Raw genomic sequence first — 21,669 nt, 5'->3', positions numbered from 1 at the left:
GGGTGTTGCAGAACGCCATCTAGATCACAGTATAATCTTTTGCCAAGAACATCCAAGATATGAACAAACCATTATATCTCATGCAAGCTGTTCCTTCCCTCTGTAATGTAACTGGGCTCCTATCAAGTACCCTTGGTTGAGATATGGTGGCCCAACGGTTGATGGGAATCCAGACCAACCCAACCAGCACCTGAGCAACTAAATCAGAATACTAATGATGATGTCAGCCAGAAAAAATCGTATTGTAAGAGAGATATATGGGTTCCCTAGACCTACTGTTAATGAAGTCATAAACTTGGTGTTATTATTGTTAGATTCCCTAGTTTTACAACCGGCTATTGGGTGATGCTTTTCAGCAAAGAAATGTTTACAGATCCTCCCAATTCCCTTCTTCGGCTTTTATTGGGATTCAATCTTTCATACTCAAACCAATACCAGACTGAGCAGCGTCAAACTCCAACTGGCCCATTAACCAGCATCTTGCATTCACTTTCGTGCTTCTTAGGTAATGGACTACATCGCTCCCACTCTTCCGAACAACAAATCCCCTTCCTTCTTCTCTCTATCAGTCAACCCATTCCCACTCGGCATCTATGGAATGATTGTGAAGGCCCTAGTTCTATTCTCAGGCTTTGCCACACTTCTCCTCCAGCACCACCACACTTCTCATCCTCTCAATTCCTGCAGCACAGACGAAGAATAGAACATACAATTCAGGTCGAAGCCCAAGCTCTGGGAACTATGAGGTCATTCAGCACTGAAAGGAAAATTGTATGCAACAGATTCTAGAGATGTAACAGGAGGAAAACCTCAAAGCAGTTGCTCTATGGAACAATTAATTATTAGTACGCAATCTGTGGAAAACCGAGAATGCTTTAAGTATTCTTTGTTTTTAGAATTTCTGTAGAATTTCTGTAGAATCCTCTGAGATATATTTTGACCTCGAAATAATTCTCAATATCTCCGCTAGACTATATAACATTTGATATATACAGCAATAAACATTTTACATCTGTTAATGTATAGGTATCTGGAGCTCTGCATGTGTTCCATATATTAAACTAATCTTTTTTAGTACGTCTAATGACAGCCGTAAGATTTGTTTCCTTCAGAGGAGGAGGAGGAGGAGGAGGAGGAGGAGGAGGAGGAGGAGGAGGAGGAGGAGGAGGAGGAGGAGGAGGAGGTCTTGTTCAAAGTAACCAATTAATCACTCTATGCATTTCCCTCCTAACTAATATTAATGCTTGACCACATAATCTCCAATATGATTTCTTTTTCATTGGCCTGTAGTTACAAGAGAGAAAACCGTCACGTGTGAACTAGTTTAGGAGAGAGAAATGGGGTCGTGTAGATCTAAACACTTTTTATGAAAGAAACGTTTCGAAATGAAAAGTAAAAAAAAACTCGAATAAAAAAAGAGAGAGAGAAAAAAAAGTGGAATTTGGGACCAAGAACTGAAGCCATAATGTAGTGAATATAAAACAGAGTAACACTCACTTACTCACCTCCTGGGCCTCCTTGTGACCCACATACTTCCAGAAGACTTCTAAAACGTTTCATAACTTCCACCCTGTTATCCATCCACAGGTGCAGTGAGGAGTGACGACCTGACTCCTATGAGCTGCTTCTGTAGCTCTCTCCCCAGTGGCCTTTCAACCTTCCATTTTGGTGATTTCTATGCATGGATGGCCTGAGAAGATCCTGTCAGTTGTCAGGCCGAATTTCCAAAGGACTTGGAAGTTGGATTAAGATTGTTTGGTGAGAAAAGTTAATCGGCCAATATCATGACACATAAAGCAGCTCAATCAAAAATAGGTCTGATTTCATCATCCGTCACAGAAGAAAAAGTGCAATATATGATAGGAGGTTTATTAATCTACTTGAAAAACATTGAATGAAATATCAAAATTGATTCCCATTCAGAATCTAATTCTTTAAAGAGATCCGTCGTCATCAGAATAAACTTAATTTTCATTTATTTTTCTGGAACTCTTTCTTTTGCTGTCCAACTACTCCAACTCCCTCTTCTCTTGTCACTGTCTTTAGCACCGAACAGCTGCTGTTGCCCCTTCAGTGCCTGTTGGCTTGACAACCTCAATTTCAGAAATCAACCGATCAATCAACAGGAAATCTAATTATCCAGAGACATTATCCAGTAATTTGATCAGAGAGAGAGAGAGAGAGAGAGAGAGAGAGAGAGAGAGAGAGAGGCGTCTTGGCAAAGTGACTGGCTTGCAGTTGACAAATGATCAATGGTCTTGGGGATTGACGTAACGTTTATTTTCTGAACAGATAGGACAGAGAAGTGTTTGTTTCATTAAACGGCCTCTGATTCAAGCCAGTAAATGTTTTGTTGATATTATATAAGCCTATTTAAAGATACAAATACTTTCATTAGTCTATATGAATAGGTTTTAACAAAAGTAGTAAGTAGCTGTTCTTGTAGCCCTCAAGATTTGGCAATATGTTTGCTATGAAGAATATATAGGTAATATACAACATACAAACACAACATGTATGCATACTTATATTGAGCATACTTTGTTTCTTTACAATAGCATGGAGGAAAATTTTTCATTTAAATTGATCATTTATTATTGAAAGTATTAGTGAAATATTTTGTAATAATACAGTCTCCATCGTTTCGGAATGTTTGACATTTTATTCCTCTCGAGATATAAATCAATCAAAATGTTACCTTTCTTTTGACAAATAACTGAATCAACCTAAGGATGTTAGAGCTAACATGATTGCCAAATGGAGAATTATTATCACATAAACTTTATTACATTATTTTTTTCTTATATTTATTTACCTGGGCAGGTACTATCACTTTGACTGAGTGCTAATCTACCTACAATCAGATCATTCGATTCATTTCTCCATTGATGTCAATAAGAAATAAATAGACGAGAATTATATCGCCGCATCCAGTTAATCCCGAAGGAAATGGAGGCTTTCTCCTGTCGAATGAGTCCAATAATTGAAAGGAAGAACATATCTATGATTCTTCTGTCGGTGCGGTGATCATCTCGTTTCCTGGCCTTGCAGTTACGAACGAAAATGACACTTTGCTGATTTCACCATTTGATTGTGATGCTGAGCTTGTTTGTTTGTTTGTTTGTTGGGTGGCTAGTTGTTACATTCACGTAAGCGTTTGTGTGTTAGTACTATGAACACACACACACACATACACACATATATACATATATGTATATCTATAATTTAGGCCAAATGCCAAGGTCTGGGACCTACGAGGTCATTCAGCAATGAAAAACAATAATGAATCACTTGTTAGGAGAGGGCGGAAAGTAAGATGATAGAAAGAGGGAATACAAAAGGATGTATAATAAAAGGAATGAAAGGGTTTGCATCTAAGGGCGGAAGGGAAGCTGCAAAGAACCTTATGCAATGCCTACTGTAGAAAAATGCACACTTGTGCGCATTTTGTTTTTTATATATTATATGTATAGAGTTTGGTTGTGGTTTTTATGTTAATGTTTGCTCAGGAATAGCTATTTTTTTTATATTAAAAGCAAATGCATTTTATTTGCATCCCTAAATACCTCTTAGGACAATTAAAAGTAACGAGCCATTCCTGAACCATATATTTAAGTTTGTCAGGTTGTTCGCCACCTAACACCAGGCTTAGAAACCGTTGTCGGCAGCGAGCGACCTGAAGAAGGCAGTACGGAGAGCTCAGCGTAAGCTACAGGGCCAGATCAGTCTTCTCCGGATTTGAAAAATTATTACAGCCAAGAAGCAATGGCTGCCACAAATTAATTTGAGGACCGTGGCTCTGGACGTAATTTCTCACGGATGAATGTCATCGACTTGAACACCTACTACTCAAGAGCTCTACAGAAGGCTTCCATCATCACCACTACCTTCGTCACTGCTTTATTATGGACCTAAATGACTGGCTATTTGTTGAGGTAAGGTTTGCAATATGTACGGTGCATTTGCTTTGCAAACTTTTAACAATAGTTACGTTATTAGTATAACTAGTGTCTAGCAACCAAACCCATATATATAATAAAGTCGGAAGGGTCTTATATTACGTTAACTTTTGGCATTCATGCAGTCAGCACTTAAATTTAATTACATTTTTGAACGTTAAGGACACTGTAAGGAGTTATTTAGATAAATTTATTGATATGAAGTTTTATATTTCCGTATAGTTCACTTAACGTAAAAGATTTTTTTCAAGACTAAGCACATATATGCACATTCATGTTTGTAGCCCCTTGCATTTCAAGTTTTATAATGTTACGTGTAATGGGTTACAGATCCTTCTGATGTTTCGGAAAATAAGGGGCAATAGTGCGGACCGAATGCAGGTTCTCTGACGGATAGAGCGAGAACGTCCACGCTAAGTTTACAAAGGTTTTGCAACTCGACCAGGATCATCCTATTCGCCAGTCATATCCTTATTGTCAATTGTCTAGTTTTTTCAGTTTATTTTGTAAATTAAAATAATTTTTATAACATATTTTTGCTTTACCTTTATGTTAAATTGCTCTTTGTGTAACTGCTTTTCGAAAACCTACAGTGCACCGGATGAGATGAACTGGTATCACTACCCACGCCCCATTCACGGGGACTAGATTTTATGGAGAAGCTTTGCAATGCTCGAAATAGTATATTGCTCCAGGGTTCGTAGAAGATCCACCAGCCAAGACCTTCTTCTACAAATGACAGGTTGAAAGATAAATCTCCACTATGATGCTAACGTGAATTGGTTGTGGTTGTGGTTGTTTCATATTCGGGTTAGTTAAGTTCATTAACATGCCATCATGGCCGATAGATACAGAGAGAAAGAGAGAGACAGAGACAGAGAAATTTCCCTCTCACATAGTAAAAAAATATAATTTGATTGATATTTATCTTAATTATCTTCAATTTTTATACCCGAATGCTTTAGTGTTCTGTTTTCGAAAGTAACTTCATAATGGATGGTAATATGTCAATAGCCACAAATGAAAAAAAAATGCTAATAAATTATCAAGATATTAATAGAACAGAGGACCAAGGACATATGGTATGACAGACTCACAGAGATATTTCCATTCCTGGAGGGGGGGGGGTGGTTGTGGGGGACGGGGGTTGCCATGAATAAAAGACACTTCAGGGAGGGTCGAGGGGGAAAGAATTTGAGGCAATGTTGACAGGGGGTTTATGAATATGCTGACCACTTCCTCTCCAGTTATAATAATAATAATAATAATAATAATAATAATAATAATAATAATAATAATAATATAAGTAGTAGACCTTCTTTCAATTATGTAGGGCGTTCCTTTATCTTCCTTATTGCTAGTTTTAGAAAGATAGAGAAAAATAAATATAAATTGAATGCAGATGATGCAGTAATAATAATAATAATAATAATAATAATAATAATAATAATAATAATAATAATAATAATAATAATAATAATAATAATAATAATATTTAGGTAGAAGACCCTCTTTCAAACATGTTCTAATGAAGGAGATTGCTGTTTCAGCTGCATTTATTTTTATAGAAATTCTTTTCTATTCTTCTTATTACGGCTGTTTCAGTACTATGTAAGTTGGCGAGTAACGCGCCTATTCAATACATATGAAAAGTCAAGATAAACGAATTTTACGAAGTTCACATATATTGAAATCTGGAGTACAATGTCGAGCTTTCTCTGCAAAGCTCCTCTCGTTTTGGGAAGTATCAATATAAATATTATTAAATAATATTTACTCTTCCACTGTTGCATTTATTATCATTATTATCATTATTATATTATAGGAAACACAGGCCTCCAGAAAAGCGATATCCTTATCAGTCATAATAAAATAAAATTTAAAAAACCATTCGTTATTACCATTTTGTCTGATGCACGTTTCTTGCAGTAGACCCTTCCAGATCGGAAATATGCACTTAAAGACAAGATTGAAATGATTCATGTAGTATTTATTGCACACTTACAATCTGAGAACGAAAAGTATTGCATAAAACTTTCATTTTCTGATATTATAATTTAATTTTCATTCTTTTCGACAAACGAAAATAAAATAACTTAAATACTTGACATTTGAGGATGTCATTCGCTAGTTCGGAAACTGTTGTTAACTAACCAACGTCATAATCATTGTTGTGTTGTGGAAGCTCCCATTGGTCGCCTGAGACATCACCTCACTTACCGGCTTCCCCCGGCGACCAATGGGAGTTGAGGATGTTATGCAGAACTGGATTTTTCCAGTTATTTTTTTTCTGAAAATGGAGCCCCCAGAGCCATCTATCGACGCCTCTGTCGAAAAAGTGACTCAAACGCGAAACTATTCTGCTTTTCAAACAAAGCGAAGCAAAAAATTTCCAGATACATAATTACAAAACTGTATTTGAAAACAATATATGTTATTTCAATGTAACTAAGACGTACTGAAAAGAAACCAAGATGTTCTCAAGGAAATTCACGACTTGGGTCCTGGCATTACATCGAAGGGGCGGGCTGAAGGTGAACGAAAAATCAGAATGACCAACTTTATTTGAACAAGCCATCCTTCATGATATATAAATATATATATAAGTAATACGAGGTTACTTGGTAACATGACAAGCTAACATTATTTCCCCACATAACCCGTTTCTAAAGTTTGTAAAGGTTTGCAATGCTACAGGGTGTAGAGACTGTGAATTCTTTTAAGTTTTCTCGTATTCAGATAAGGCACAAAATAAACACAGCTACTTTTCTGTCCGCCCCTTTAATAGTGAACTTTTATATATAAGAATATGTCAACGCTTACGCTGATAGTTAGGATATTCAAGTGTTTACAAAATTGATAACCTAAAAGAACGATAAACCAGAACATGAAAAGAGACACTGTTGCCGAAGTAGGAAACAGAATGATTAATGACATTTTTCCATCGAGTTGTTAAGTATAAGGAAATGTTGAATATTATTTTTTACTTAATAATAATGTACGAATGAGGAGAGATAAGAAAGTGTTCACGAATAAGATTCTGTTTGGATAATGGATCAATCTGGCGTTATTTAACATTTTATTTGTTCTTTTGAAAAAATTTAAAGTTGGCAATTCTGATGCTACGTATTCTTCACATTTAAGCTAACTCAAGAAATATCAATAATGCAAAATTCATCTAACTGAATGAATCGTTAAGTGAAACTTTTTCTTAGCTGCAGCTCTGATCAGCATTTAAAAAATAAGTTTTTTTTTTCACTTGACTGCACGAAAAGCCCAGAATGCCAACTTTTAACGATTTGAAATGTAGAACTTTCAGGCAATATGTTACAAAATGCTTTAATTATTGAACTGGAAATCTTTCGTTAAAAACAAATAATTTTCTCCTTTGATGCAGTACTAGAATCTACCATTATTATACTGTAATGACTCATAACAGAAGGTTGTCATATGGCAATTCTACATCCGCTAGGGCCAAGGGATGATTCCCCGTGTTACCAGAAATGATATCGAGGATTTGTTCAAAACATCTCATTTTCTTTACGTTGCATCCTGCTTTAGATTCGAAGTGAAAGTGATGGTACTATATTCAAAGTACTATTATGCTAGATTTTGTTTATCTTGGCATTACCTCTAAGTCTGCGAAACTTTGACCAGAATTAAATGTAAAGGACACCCAACTTTTTACATTAAGCATGTGGTCATACCTACTTAGGCGCCGCTGCAATCGCGGACTAGGCATGTATACTGGAACATTACATACAACTGCTTCAGGGGGGTCTCGTACCTGTGAAGAGGGGTTATTTTTCATAATTAGGTCGCATGTCCTCCGATTCTGGTAGTTTAAGATTAAGTCAATTTTCTTGGTGTCATCTTTCGGGGTTACATTTTCGGAAATAGTCTTCTTCACGGTAATGGGAACTCATGAAGGCTTTATAATACAGTTTGATATTATCCTGGAGACGGGGCTGCGGGCTCTCACTACCGTACCATTTCTCCAGGGCTGCGCAGACTTCCTTACTGAATAATTTATTTGAATAACAGTTATTCACGAGTGCTTGGGAGATGCGGTCGAGTTGAGGCAAAGTCCAAGATTAGTCATCTTTGTGTAGACAGAAGTAAGGAGGTCGTCTTCCGTCTTACTCACAAGGACGTCGAGGAAGGGGAGCCAATCGTTGGCGCTCTATTCGACCGTGTAATTCAGCAAGCTGCACTGCTGAAATGCCTGAACTGCGTCTACCTCATTCTCGGCGTCGACTTGCACAAAGATATCGTCGATATAACGGCCATATCTGTGGGGTTGCTGCATCCTGGCGAAGACTCGTTCCTCCACAGTGCCCATGTAAAAGTTAGAAAAGAGGACCACCAGTGGGGAGCCCATCGCCACGGCGTCCTTCTGGTGAACATCTGGCTACGGTGGGTGGAGAAAAGGGCCTTCTTGGTGCAGATCTTCAGCAGCATATGGAGCGAGGCTTCGGGTATGTTAAGAGGTGCTGTTGACTGACTCTTTGTTTTGCAATATATTTCTCTCCAGCTCACCATCTCACTCCTCTCTCCCGACAATACCTTACTATTTTCTTCTCTCCTCTCTCTCTCTCTCTCTCTCTCTCTCTCTCTCTCTCTCTCCAGACACTGATTCTTTGCAAATGCTACCACAACAGAAAACGTCTCCTCTCTTTCTCAACAGAAGATATCTTGAAAGATGTCACTCTCAGATTCACAATTCCTCTCTCCATAAATGGTAGTTGGGGCTTGAAATTTATATATATATATATAATATATATATATATTATATATATATATATATATATGTGTGTGTGTGTGTGTGTGTGTGTGTGTGTGTGTGTGTGTGTGTGTGTGTGTGTGTGTGTGTGTGTGTGTAATAATAATCCTCTCGTTTGATTACCCTGTGACAAATACGTGTTGAAAAGTGATGCCACCTTTATCTTCTCTCTCATTAGAGGTGTCTAAGGAATCTATGAGTTTTATCCTCAGACTACATGACATCCTGCAAGTCTGGAGTCCAAGTTTTATGAAAAATCTTGGTATCGGTTGTGAATAGGGGGATTAGACATGTTTAACAAACTTACCAATCAAGTGTCGAGGGTTGAAATCGGTTCTGGGTACAGGGTGGTAAAACTTGAATTCGACAGAGGCACATTTATAGAGGAACTCTATCAGTTTTTATCTCTCTTGATGGCTCAGTGACCAAAAGTCACTGTGCATCGTTGTGCCTCAACCAGGCAGCGGTTCAAATGCCACTGGGACGAAGCACTGATTAATTATTATTAGCCTTAGGTTAATTTATTCCCGAGATATAATGAATGGAATTTAAACGGTAGTTGTGGCTTGAAATTTAGATATATATATATATATATATATATATATATATATATATATATATATATATATATATATATATATATATATATATATATATATATATATCTAAATTTCAAGCCACAACTACCATTTATGGAGGGAGGAATTGTGAATCTAAGAGAGACGTCTTTCAAGATATCTTCTGTTCAGATGATTATATATATATATATATATATATATATATATATATATATATATATATATATATATATAAAAGATAAAAGTTAACCCCTCCACAGAGACTGGAGGGGTATATACATATAAGATTTACTTCTTCGAAGTAGTATGTTGTAGCCATGACCTTAGAGCAGTAAGGCACTGAGTGATTAAGAATAAAAGGATTACCTGAATAAATCAAGCTCTCAAAGAAACAAATGTAACTGAATAAGTTAAAATTCAGAATCCAAATAATGCACCACTGTTATTCAAACAGAAAAACCAAATAACCCTGAGGATTGGACGAAACCTATTCACCTCTTTCTCTAAAATAACTAACATTAGTTTAGTCATAAAAATAGGCAACTAGAAAAGTCATAATCTCCCCACACCATTTCCACGTAACTATCAGTCAAGTTCCATTGAAGTTGCCAGATGGGCCAGAAATGTCTGTTTGAAAAAAAAAAAGAAAAAAAAAAAAAAAGGGACCCCACATAAATAAATTGCAAATAAACTAAAATTATATAAATAAAAAAAGTCATGTGGAAAAAGGATATCTCTGAAATAAGGCGGGTTTAAAGTATAAAAAAGACAAAGGGCTTAAAAGTACGCTTACCCATTTCAGCTGTGAGCAATAACACTTAACTAAAATACAACAGCATATGGCCATCCTCCATACTAGGCCTCTTCTACCGACTTAGGTGCTTCTCCGACTTAGTTATCTTACCTTTCCATTATGTAGGGGAAACAGCTCATACATACACAAGCACAAATTTTCTCACAAGACACTCCCCATAATATGACGTCATTGCACTGGAACAGATGCATGACGTTATATACAGCTCATTATCACACCTATAAAATCTACCCAAAACCAGATCCTTGCTTCTGCTCATGCACGGACATAAGCCGTGGCCTGTCTTGATGAGGCAGCGACTTCCACCTGGCGTCACCCCAAGTGCTGCGTCAACATTTCTGGAACTCACTTTGTCTCCGTGGGAGTTAACACTGAATCTGTCATTTTAAGACTCTGCTTGTTTCCATGGGAGTCAAAAATGATATCTATCATTTCAAAGAATGTCATTACTCATCACATCTGCTTATCAACCATCGTCAACAAATAAACAATTGAAAAATATATATATATATGGATGACCTCTCACATAGGCTATGTCAAGTTAAAGTGGGATGTTATTTTAAATAACATGATTTTAAAACCATTTGTTGTACGCAGGTGATATTGTTTTTATTTGCTCCTTCAGTAGGTGGGCTGCAGCTGCTTATAAACATTTATCTTGATTTTATGTCTGACAAACTTCTATTGTTGAATGTAAAGAAGACCAAATGTCTAATTTTTCTAAGAGTAAGATCTACCCAAGTAATGTATCACCTACTATTGTAACAATGCACATATAGATTTTGTGCTGGAAATGAAGTACCTAGGATATTATCTTACTGCTCGAAATTCGGACGATGCCCATGTAGAATATTTGTATAGAGGTCTATGTGCAAGGGGCAATATGATTAAAAAGAACTTTTCTAAATGTAGCAATGATGTCAAGAAAATGTATTTTTCAGAGTTTTTTTTACAAGTTTTGATGGCATGTCTTGGTTGTTAGAGCAAAACAACAAACTAGGGAATAAGATGATAATGAAGCAGACACTAATGAATTAAAGTGCATCAAGCAGAATGTAAACTTGTGGAGTTCATCAGTACAAAATGAAAACGAACTGAAGTGATATTATTAACAAGATTACGAATAGGCAATATAAGACTAACCCACGAGTATTTAATGATAACTCCACAAGGGGACATCCCTCATTGCAATGTCTACAATACAATTTTAACAGTCAAGCATATTTTATGTGATTGCCTAATTTTTAATGGACAAAGAAATTGATATTTAGGCAATAAATCACTATCAGAAATACTATCAGAGTCGGATCATTTTTCTTTATATAGAGTGTTAAAAAAAAGACTGATTTGATTAATAAAATTTAACATATTTATATCCTACTAAAATAGTAGATTTTGGTCGTTTTTATCTATTTCAGTCTTTTATAAGTTAAATTCATATTTTTAATTCCAGTCTCATCTATCACTTAACAATCATCCTCATTTACATTAATTAATTTATTGTAATTCATTAACTATCATTCCATCACATCCCACTTTGTAGACACGCAATTTTATGTGCGTATTTTTTAATAATTTCCCCCCGACTGTTTTCTGGCCAGCACTGTGAGAGTCTAGTTAGACTATTGGGGCTGGTAAAATATTAAATTTATAATTATAATAATAATAAAATCTTGCAAAAGTTAAAATTTTGCTTTTCTTTTAGAGAAAGAAGTCTACTTATGTAGTTTCAGAGTTTTGATTCAGTGTCTTAATTCAGTTCTGCAGTTGTCTTGTTTGATGATTAGAGGCTGCAGGTCGGCTACGTTACTGTACTCCTTCCCCACTCCAAAGCTGAGAAAAAGACATATTTTTTTTTAATTTCACAGACACCAAATAAAAAATTAAAAAATAAAATGGACGAACTACTGAATGCCATTCAGTGACTAAATCTTCTGTGATACGGTTGTTGTTTATAAGCCTACTACTACATTCATCGTGATTGATACTCGTCAACTGGAAATTCTGTTCTTACAGATGAAAGCATATTACTTATATGTGGATCCCGCATCATAACTTTTCCATATATTTGCATAGAGACAGTTATTTACTTTTCAACAATTATATATACATTTAAGAAGTACTTCGTACATATGCGTCCTCTAAAGGATTAAATGCTATTGTAATATTGAAACATTTCCCAATCCCAATGCATATGAATTAAGGAGGAGTCGGGAATTAGAGAATCCGTCGATCTGTAAAACTCTTACTAAAACATATTGTGGAATTTGCCCTTAATTCGGTGAGTGTCAGAAATAACGGAAAAGGAATTTAAATCTAGCCACCCCAACTAGGGATTGATTTCAGAAAAAACTATTATATATAAAAATCAGTTCTTCCACAACTTACAATTATTGTCTTAATTATTACCTTTAGGATTTATTTGGCACGAACAGATGCAAAAGAGACAAATCTTAAAATTCTTAAATTTAACTTAACTGGGGTAGCTGTGATTGGTGTACCTACTATTCAGATTTTACTGGGCTCTTATCCTCTATGTCATAAGATCAAGGACAAGCTGCCCTAATTAAGTGATATGAAGATTAAAGTGAAGTTATCATTGAGAATTGCTAGATAATCTAGGAAAACCCACCCAGCTTTAAATTCTTACAATAGTGAATAGTCACCGAACTCGGCTTTGTCATCACCGCAAATAATACAAGATCAAATTCACAACTAAAATACATTCTACGTTAACCCAGGCAAACCTAATGTCTACATTTGTACTTGTATACTTAGAACATTTTGTTTTTGATGTCCTCATAAGTACAATATTTTGCGTTAAAATGCCTCATAAGTAGTACAATATTTTGTATTATAAGTCATCATAAGTACCTGTGAACAATGTCAAGAATTCGCAAGTATTCGTACTTATTATCTGCAAGAAGGTGTAGTACTTTCTTACAGGTGTGATTGGAATGTAGTAACTTGTAACCTTCATTTTTCCCAAATCTCGATTCGTCCCCATGCACCCTCCCTCCCGTAGGGGTTATACATACAGTGCTTCTAGCTTCTGTTCAAAGAATGAAGGGATGATGAGGAATAACGTTGGTCAGGAAAACTGTGGGTTTGGAAGAAGTATTAGGAATGAAGGAGGCACAGGAAGTCCTGGAGAGAGAGAATAGCAGAAGAGCTAGACTATGGGAATGTCAGTCAGAACGAGCACAGGAGAAAGAGAGAGAGAGAGAGAGAGAGAGAGAGAGAGCGTATCACGTCTAACCCCATAATAGAGTAAAGCTGACTTCATGACAATTATGATGGCGACGAGATTGTTGGAAATATGATGCTGCCATGAAAACAAATCAGCCACATCTTGGTTACAACTAAAATGTGGAATAGGTTACCTACTGCAACTGTGGATGTTTATGCGAGGAACACATTCATTCCTGCGCTCTCTCTCTCTCTCTCTCTCTCTCTCTCTCTCTCTCTCTCTCTCTCTCTCTCTCTCTTTCTATCATCTGCTGTAGTTCGGAATTTTTTAATCTTCGTATTTTATGACTTTCTCCTTTGCTTCCTTTTGATTTTAATTTAGAATATTTCCTTCAATCTATGAGACTTTGAGAATATAACAGAAGACAGCAGTCTTGATGGATCCTTTCCCACGTTAGATCCTGGGGGAACAAGGCACTGACTACTTGTGACTTAGTGAGCTAACCTATGATCTATGATCCTGGATCAGTCAATCTAAAATGTATAAAAACTTCGGATGTATGGAGGTGGAAGAAGGGAAAGGTGAATATGACCAATCAGACCACACCTCATAAAAAAGTCCAATTCAATTGTAATACAAAAGCAAGAATGACCAATCTATAAATGAAGCAAAAGAAATCAAATACCTGAAAATAACGGAAGAGTCCAGCAGGACATACCTCGAATATATGGAAAGTAAATAAATACACCAAGACAGAAAAGGAGATCTTGGGAAACAATTGGTGAAGCAAAAGCGAACACCCTCGAGAAGATTATGAAGAGAAGGTTAATACTACAGGGAAAGCAAGATGAAATAGAGCCAGAATGGGTCACCAAAGCAATAAAGAAAAAAGGAAATAGTAAGCGAAATAAGGATATATAACAAATTAAAAAGAAAAGCCATAAGCACAGAAGAAAAGATACTATGGAGAAGCATGTTATAGACAAAAAACAAAAAGTAGTATATAGCTACAGATCATATAAAGAAAACATATGAAGAATATGAAGAAAATGTTAGAAATTAGATAATGAATGACAAAAACAAAGGAAATCACCTGGGAATATATAGACATGCAGAGTGGAAAGCCACCTCAGAAAAAGAATGGATCAGGATATATGACGAAAATAAGAAGCAAGAGATTAAGGAAGAAACCCTAGGGAAAGAGTTAGATAAATTCTGGAAAACAATATACCAAAAAGAAGAAAACAAAATAGGAGAAATATGGAATGAGAGCAAGAAAGAACAGTATAAACATGACATGGAAGAAAAGATGGAAAAGATTAGGACAGCATATGATATACCATATACCATTAAGAGGACACATGGATCGAGTGTATGACCTAACAAAGACAGAAAATAAACCTATGAAAGAAGTCAATATATAACTGAAGAAGATGTAAAAAAATCAGCTCGAGAAAAGGAGGTCAAATAAAGCACCGTGGACAGATGGAATGCAACCAGTTCTGTTCAAACTATTCTTACAGAGCACCATCATTCAAAGAGAATTGGCAGAATGTTTTTAAACAGCATACTGAAAGGTAGGGAAACACAGAGCAGCTGGCTTCAGTAAAAAAAAAAAAAAAAAAAAAAAAAAAAAAACAACACTTACACCCAAGAAACAACACTCCACAGTCAAAGATCTTAGGTCAATTGCATAAACAAGTGTATCATTTAAAGTTTTCATGGGGATCCTAAAAACCAATTTAGAAATATAAGGAAACCAAATGAACTGCAATTGTGGTTTACTTTACAAAGAAGAGGAATGATCATTTATGTCTAAGAATATTTAATTTAGAAATTGCATTTTTAAATATTGCAATTAAAAATAGATTTCCAAAAAGCATTTGACTCCGTTAATAACAAAAGCTCATAGAGCCTTGATGGTTAATTGCTTTTATTTCCTTTTATTTGCAGATCTGCTGATGGGAGGCTGAAAATAGGAAAGAATATATAAAAGAATTATGGTATTGCAGAGGGAAAAAAACTTAAACCAACATAAACAAAAGAGAAAAAAACAAGCAGGGGAGTCATTTCAAAAACAAATTCCACCTAATACTACTAATACTTATCATCTTTTATTCTAGTTATCTATTAATTAAATATATAATCTGTTTTTTTAATGATTTCTCCAATGATTATATCTAACGTTCTCCTTTTCATCAATTAGGACTGAATCAAAACATCAAAACGGGAACCACGAATGAATGTCCTTAGGAGACGACGCCCAAAACATAAACAAACTGTCATTACTTGAATACATTTTTGCCTTATGAATATCAATAAATTACCCAGTTTGTTAGTAAATTACATGAATTTTTAATTATATTCCCACTTATTACTTACAATTATCCACCAATTGACTTATTAGAATGAATGGAAACAACAGGAACCACTTCTAAACCAGAAACCACAAACATGAACACTGTCAAATAGAAGACGCTCAAAATGTAAACAAAGAGACGCCATTTGACTGGCTCAGTAGCGAAAACTTCTATTCAAACGTCTTTTTATCTTCTATAATACCTAATTGCCATCTTTATAATCGAGACAATTCATAATTAATCGTAATAATTGATAAATTTCAAAGCTAACTGATAATTACTGTAATAATTGAGTATAGATGTTTTATAGATTATATATAATTAACTTCTAGTTATGGTACTCGTAGGTTACTCAATGTAGACCGTAGCCTTCTATGGGGTCTTGTACGGCAATTTAAATCTATAACCCTATAGCCTAGGCTAGGTTATAGCCTCATGTCTAGGTTATTTTTTCAATTGATCATAATACAAGTAGAGGGGGATTTAGCCTATGGTGCAACATTGTCTTTCTTTTACCAGTGTTTTTTGTTTCTTTTTACAGGTATTCACACCTACTTACGATGGGGTTAGGTTCTAAAAAACCCATTATTTGTTGGAGAAATCATACCTATCTCGAATATAGCCTAAACCTACACTGGGGTAATCAGAACCATCCTTACATATATGGTAGCCTAGCCTACACTACACTGTATACTCTATACATATGTGGTATAGTAATTACTTAAATCGGCTATTCTCTACATTCAATGCAGTTTGACTTATGATAATTCAGTACAAAGAGAGATTGAGTAACAATAACAAAAGAGGTAGCCTAGCATTTAGGGTAAACAACCACAGACGATCCATCGTCATTGTGTGGCCAGGCCTTATTCACTCAATATTTAATTGGTGAAACAAGAATTTCGTTACAACTTTAAGCATACCATTCAAAAGATTGAAGTTTCGTCGACATAATGTGATATATGAAAGCGCCATATGAACTAAAATAAGAATGTGAGCTCTTCGTAAAATATGTTTTCAAGGCAGTTTTGAAATCCAATATGGCGGCAATCACGTGACTGGCTGTTCTAACCACAGACAATCCACCATCTTTCCCAGCCTTCCCAGCACTCATTTGAACAATATTATCGTATATATGTAACGCTTATTGACCTTACTCAAAATTGCAGTTGTCATCAGCACAATAAAACAACATTTTGTTGCCTATATTAGTGAAAGTATGAAACAAAAATTTTTATTGCTGGGGTCATGGTTTGAACCGAATTCATTTTTACCTTGTAATCGGTGGTTTTATCCTTACCGCCATCACAACTGAAACTCCAAAGTGCTTATTTGATTGTAATTATACACATTTTGGTATTAATGCACTCCGAATTGCGCATGAACCACATTGCTGTTTCCTGGTTCCTAAAGCACTCACTCCACAAACACAGTTACGAGCAGCAGACGACTACACTGTTTATGAGGTGCAAAGCTTTATAACCTTACTTGTTTACTTTACTTATTATTTAGTTTAACTTTACTTTGTTACTTCAAAATGTTTATTTAATTCCATGGTTATTATTCAACGTTTTTGCAACCAAAATTACCCCGCATATTACAAAATATTTCTGATGAACTTACGAGCAGACGACGTGATGAAAAAGGACTCATCGTTGCCAATCTAGTGGAGCTCACACATACACCGATGCATTTACAAATTGTTTCCATGAATTCTAGTTTTCATAGTAATGCAGTAATGATAAAATTGCTGTAATATGTATATATACTAAAAATAGATATGCTAATTTTCACATTATTTCCCCGGTTTTGTGTAAGTACCCAGTTTGGAGGGTAAACACATACCAATTGCCAACATGATAAATAATTGAGGAGCGCAAAGCGCCGCAAAGAATGCCGTATCCCCTTGAATAAGCAGTGGTTGGCAGTCATGTTTACGATTGTTGTGATGAAAGTGTCCAGCATCTGTGAGTACAAGTGGTGTGCGGATTTAGCACAGGAACAAAAAGGAAGTTTGTTGACACAAGCAAACTCTTGGCAAAACACTCGAGGATCGCGTCAATCTTTACTAAACATTTTTAATTGTAAGTAAAAATGTCTAAAGTGTCTGGGGGTAGTGTGCACTGCGTTGGCCACACTTTTCATTACTCTCTGTTTAAATCTTAAAATATGGCCTTAATTTCTAAACTTTGGAGGAGGAAAATTGCAGTTTGACATTGTAATAATTCAAGGTGTAAGGCTGCATCTTTTCCATGAATCTTTTAATAAGTCATATATTCCTTCACTGTATCCAATAATATATGTATTCTCTAGTTATTGTTTATAGAATACTACATAGTGGTCATTGTTTGTGTTTGGCAATCTGCTGATGGCAGATACGAGTTTATTTCGCTGTACTTAACTCAATTCTGAGCGAATTTTCTGCTTCTAGTTAGCATAAATAAATAGTATCTAGATATTTTACTTATATGGGACAAGGTCATTTTTTTCATTATATGATGTGTTTTCAAGTTGAAATATAACTTGAATACATCCCGTTGTTAACTACATTTTTTCTTTGCAATAGACTTGCGTTGGTGGCATGTTCATTGTGTAAAAAAATTGATTCAGTTCGCTATTTTCATTTGATTTTATTGTGATACGAACTGTATGTTCCTTATCTTCTATCAGCGCAAAAGCAATATAAATATGTTTTTTCATGCCAGGTATTTTTGTTTAAAAATAGTTTTTTATCTATTTCATCTACAATTGTGTTTGATGGCATATCAAAGTTTACAGGAGCTTTATCCTTGTTGCTGATGCACGATAATAGTCATTTGCAGCTTGAACATTGTTTTCTCAGCTTCAGCTACAACTTGAAGTTTATATTTACCAGTTTATTACCATCAATCTTTCATAAATAGGGAATAAAGTTATTACTAGAAATATATCAGTCCTGTTCTACATTACGTCATTTATAGCATAACTGCGGTAACTGTTTACTATTGTACGATGGTTGGAATACAAGCAGGATGGATGTTATCCGGTTCAGTTATACTTAGCTAAAAAGTGTTGTTTCTCATTCAGTTGTTCATGGCTGTACACATTTATGTACCGAATATAATGTTGAAACTACTTTACTATTTTGAACTTACTTATCTAGAAGATGGTATAAAGACCCCTGCCTGAGGGGGTTATAAACCCGGTATGCATCCATCTTTATGCTTCATTTACTGCATGGTAGTTCTACAAATTTTTTAATGTTAGATTTGATAAACTTACTGGTAAATCTTGTCCTAGAATGAGAGAGAGAGAAAAAAAAATCACATTTTTCAGACTGGTTACGTTTGCTCCATGTCTTTATTCATCATATCTTCTAGTTAAATGAGATAAAAAAGCTTTCATTCACCAGATTACAGGAAAGCGGTGTCAGTACATGTAGACAACTCCAGTGTGTTGTCTTACATTCGAAAGCAAGGGGGAACATGCTCTTTCTCCCTTTACAAGAAAGCAAGAGACCTCCTTTGATGGGCAGAAAGGAAGCAAGTGTCTCTGATTCCTCGGTTCATCCAGGGGAGGATGAATGTTTTGGCGGACGAATTGAGTCAAGGTCAACAGGGTCTTTCGTCAGAATGGACTCTTGATTCTAAGGTTAGGCTCTGCCTTTTGGATATATGGGGAAAACCAGAGATAGATCTATTCGCCACTTCCAGCAACAATCGACTCCCTCTATTTTACCTCCAGTTCAAGATCTGTCAACGTAATGCTGCGGACTGCTTCCATCAGAATGTGTCTCACTCTCATAGTACCATTCAGGCCAAGAAGGGAATGGTTTCCAGATCTTCTCAGTCTACTTGTAGACTTCTGAGACTCCTACCATCCAAGAAGTTGCTACTCAGACAGTAACATTTTGCAGGGTTCCATCAAGGGTTGTCCGCTCTGGTCCCGACAGGCTACAGACTGTCAGGAGCCTTGTCAGAGCAAAAGGCTTTTCGAGAAGAGCTTCGGAAAATATCGCCAAGTGTAGAAGAGCTTCTTTTAACAGACTGTACCAATACAAGTGGGGAGCATTTAGAGGATGGTGTAAGCAGAATAAAGTCTCTTCTGAGATCTCTAATAAAGCAAGATAGCAGATTTTCTTGTTTTCCTAAGAGTATCTAGACGCTTGGCTCCTTCGACGATTAAGGGTTACAGAGCGATTTTAGCAAATGTATTTAAGCACAGGAGTATAGACTTGTCTAATAATAGTGACCTTTTGGACTTGATTAAGTCTTTCAAAGCTTCTAAGTGCCCAAAAGATTCAGTTTCTTGGAACCTTGACGTAGTGCTCAAGTGGCTTTTGAGTTCTTCTTTTGAACTGATGCGGTCTTCTTCGATGAGGAATCTAATCAAGAAGACATTATTCTTGATAGCTTTAGCTTCAGCAAGACGTATTGGTGAACTCCATGCCATTGAGAAAAGAGTTGGCTTCTCACAAGGGGAGCAGTTTGCTCGTTAATGTTGAGTTTTCTAGCCAAGAATGAAAACCCTTCGAAACCTTGGGCCCTGCTCCTCACAATCAAGAATTTGACCAATATTCTTGGTCCAGAGGAAGAGGAAAGACTTATACTCAATAAGAGTTTTTTAGATGTTATCTCCACAGAACAGAGAAAATAAGAGGACCATCTACTCGCCCGTGGTGTTCGGTGAAGAATCCCTCTCTTCCTCTTTCGAAGAATGTGATCTCCCTCTTCTGGAGAGACTTTTTATTAGTGAAGCACATTCTCAAGTCAACAAAGAAGATTATTCCATGTTAAAAGTCAAGGTATATGAAGTCCGAGCAGTAGCTACCTCTCTGGCGTTCTGACATAATTTGCCGCTGTCTGCTATTCTGCAGAGTACCTTTTGGAGGTCAAAGTTGATGTTTGCATCTCAGTACCAGAAAGAGATTGAGACAGTGTTTGAAGACTATTTCTCTTGGTCCGATTTCCCTAGCTGGCATTGGTATTAGGAGAAACAACATAGGGGTGGGTCCCTCTTTGTATTTTCGCCTTGTATCAAGGTTGCTGTGTTAAAGGAAGCTTGGGGTACTTTGACCTGGAGTACTCGCCAGTCAATTGTTTTTAATATGGTGGGTATAGGTTTTTAAGATGGTGTAGGTGACTTGTTGTTCCCTTGTATGCAGTACTGGTCTTCGCCCAGGGCAAGGGAAATATAGTGAAGTGCCATGACTCCAAAGGCACTCTTTGGACAGACATCGAAGCTCTCTACTATGTAAGATGAGCACTGACCAGAGGCAGTAATATCCTGCATTAGCTATCTTATAGGGTAAGGTACAACAAGCACTAACAGTGTTGACCGTTGTCTTTTTTCAAGAATCCTGTTATATTTTTTAATTAAGTATACAGCCTCAGGCCCCCATCCTTGCAATGGGTAATCAGTTGTATAGTTACTCGGTAAGACACTGCAATAAGAATGGAATTTTTATAATGAAATTAAATTTTATTGCATACTTACCAAACAATTATTTAATTAAAGTCCTCCCTCCTCCCCACAGATTGATGGTTGGGCAGAATGAATTGACTACATCTGGTCAGTTGTACCTGTTCCTCCCTCAAGTGGCAAGAGATGATGTCACCTACATCGGCGATGTTTATTGTTCTGTTAATTTTTACAATGTTACTGTTATGTGTATGTATTAGTTGTTCCTACACAATATACAAACTATTGGTTCTTTACATTAGGAAGTACTTTCAGCAGAGCCAGTTTCATTTCGGCCCTCATGGGATGAAGATGTGTCTTTGTGAGCTGTTTGGCTGACTGTCGTTAAACTCGCTTTTCCTGGTGGAACTTTCCTTACTTTTTGTATGTGATGAAAATAATGTGTTTAATATTTATTAATATACAAACCCTCTATTTGTGATAGCCTTGCATAGACCATCCTCCTCCAGCGTGTGTCTTGGGCTAGAAGTCAAGGGTGTAACATTCGTCCCCTATTACATCCTCATGCCCTCTGCTTATAAGGGT

At 36.1% G+C, this 21,669-nt stretch overlaps 2 long non-coding RNA genes across 3 annotated transcripts in view; one reads left to right on the top strand and one right to left on the bottom strand.

Moving 5' to 3' along the window:
- Positions 1 to 21,669, bottom strand: part of LOC135204752 (uncharacterized) — a 265,270-nt gene that overhangs the window by 223,393 nt on the left and 20,208 nt on the right. The gene's annotated exons all lie outside the window — the stretch shown is intronic.
- Positions 3,430 to 4,488, top strand: LOC135204467 (uncharacterized). The gene is made up of 2 exons (XR_010312236.1): positions 3,430 to 3,935; positions 4,290 to 4,488. It is a non-coding gene; the product is annotated as an uncharacterized LOC135204467 (long non-coding RNA).

This window comes from Macrobrachium nipponense, chromosome 47, assembly GCF_015104395.2.
Source record: "Macrobrachium nipponense isolate FS-2020 chromosome 47, ASM1510439v2, whole genome shotgun sequence".
Lineage (NCBI taxonomy): Eukaryota > Metazoa > Arthropoda > Malacostraca > Decapoda > Palaemonidae > Macrobrachium > Macrobrachium nipponense.
Note: the sequence above shows the minus strand (reverse complement) of the source record. Positions and strands in the feature narration are given on the sequence as shown.